Raw genomic sequence first — 2,500 nt, 5'->3', positions numbered from 1 at the left:
GTGTTGTTACTCTTATGCCATTGCAGTTATTGCTGTTGTTATTAATAGCATTTTCATTATTATCATTATTATTATTATTATTATTATTATTATTATTATTATTATTATTATTATTATTATCATTATTATTATTATCACTATTAATATCCTTATTATCAATGTTATTATTACTATTATTGTTATCATTATTATTATTATAGTTATTATTCTTATCAGTGTTATTGTTATTAGCATTGCTATCATCATTATTATCATTACTATTGTAGTTATTATTGTTATTGTTATTATAGTTTATTTGTTCTTGTTATCCTTATTATCATCAATATTATTCCCTTATTATTTTATCATCATTATCATCATCATTATTGTTATTACTAGTACTATTATTACGTATCTATATCAGGTAATTAATTTAATCAAAGTTATTACTATTTTCTCCTTCATACTGCCATTCTTATTATAATTATCATAATTTTATCATAGTCTCCATTACTATTATTATCTTTATCGTTAGTATATTATTTATCATATTATTTATAGTTATATTATATCATTTGAGTTACTTTATCACAACTAGAATTTATATTACTCATGGTTATTTTTCCTTTCTCGTTACCTGGGTAACTATTGTTGCTACTGCAAAAAAAAGGGAATTAGTAATAACAAATTATCTTTTTTTTATATGACAATCATTTTTTAAGCATAAAAAGTGTTTATGAGACGCGTTTTCTTCCAGAGTTTTTTATTTGTTTGTTTGTTTGATTCTTGTTTTCTTGTTTGTTTGTTTTTTTGTTTTTTTTAGTGGTGACAAATGCATGTTGCAAAGCGGATGTGATTTCGTGGTAGTTGCTTTTTTGACTCTTGTTGCTTTTATTAGCGGCATTATTATCATTCACTTATTTTTTTTTCATTTTCATTTTTATTATAACGACTATTATTGTCATTATTATTGTATCTATTGTTATTCTTATTATCATTTTCTATATTTTCTTTTTTTTTTATCATTATTGATATTGTTATTATTATTGTTATTACTGTTGTTATTATTATTATTATTATTATTATTATTATCATTATCATTGTTAATGTTATTATCATTATCATTAATATTGGCATTATTATTATCATTATTTACTATCAATATGATTATTATTATCATTTTTATCATGCTTATTATTATTATTATTATTATTATTATTATCATTATTATTATTATTATTATCATTATCATTATCATTATTATTATTATTATTATTATTATTATTATTATTAGCATCACTATTATTTTTATTATCATTATCATTACAACTTTTATCACTCTTATCGTTATCAATATTATTTTCACCACTATTATTATTAATATCATTATTATTGATATATCCTTATTATTATTATTATCACTCATCATTATTGCCAGTACTATTATTATTATCATTACTATTAGTGTTATTTTTATTGCTACTACTGCTGTTATCATTGTTATCATTATTATTACTATCTTTATTATTGCTATTATTATTATTATTATTATCATCATCATTATTGTCAATTATTATTATTGATAACATCATTACCATCATTGTTACTTTTTTATTACCATTATCATTATGACCATATCATTATGTTTTTATTATTATTATTTTTGTCATTATCATCATCATTATTATTACTTTTGTTATCATCATAATAATCATCATTATTGGTATTGTTGTTGCTGTTATAGTTTTCTTTTTTTCTTCTTTTCTTTAATTATCATCTTCAATAAATTACCCTTATTCTTATTATCATTTATTATTTATTTTCATTATTATTTTTATTGTCATTACAATTATTATTGCTATTATTATCATTAACATTATCATTACTCTCATCATTATCTTCACCATCATTACCATAACCTAGTATCATTTTTATCATCACTATCGTCTTCACCATTATTATGAGGATTATCTTTATTATTATCATTACCATCATCATCACCATCGTTAGGACTATTATCATTATTATTATTATTGCCATTATTATTGTATTATCCTCATTTTTCTGTGGCCATGAGCAAGTCCCACCCAAACTTATGTCTTGCTCAGCCAATCAAAAGATACGATTTTGTCCCTCTCGCTCTCACAGCCAATAGGAAAACATCGCATAAAATCCCGTTACCGTTTCTGTCGTCTGATTGGCTAGCAAGTAGTGACGACACCAGCGGGAGGCGGAGCTACAGGGTTATATGAAACCGTATTTTTATTATTACTATTGTTGTTGTCTTTATTCTTATAATTTTTATATTTTACTATTGTTACTATTTTTACTATTGATTATATCATTATTACTATTATTATTATTATTATTATTATTATTATTATTTATAATCATTACTATTATCATTATTGTTATTATTATCATTATTATCATTCCTACTACTATTGATATCATTATTGTTATTTTCATTATTATCATTAATGGTATTTAATTACTATTATTATTGTTATTAATATCATAT

At 21.1% G+C, this 2,500-nt stretch overlaps 1 protein-coding gene across 1 annotated transcript in view; it reads left to right on the top strand.

Moving 5' to 3' along the window:
- The window catches only part of LOC147466706 (uncharacterized), an 8,823-nt gene that overhangs the window by 1,441 nt on the left and 4,882 nt on the right, over positions 1 to 2,500 (top strand). The gene's annotated exons all lie outside the window — the stretch shown is intronic.

This window comes from Penaeus japonicus, unplaced genomic scaffold (assembly GCF_977035675.1).
Source record: "Penaeus japonicus unplaced genomic scaffold, GWHDUDI00000001_assembly GWHDUDI00000042, whole genome shotgun sequence".
Taxonomy (NCBI): Eukaryota; Metazoa; Arthropoda; class Malacostraca; order Decapoda; family Penaeidae; genus Penaeus; species Penaeus japonicus.
Note: the sequence above shows the minus strand (reverse complement) of the source record. Positions and strands in the feature narration are given on the sequence as shown.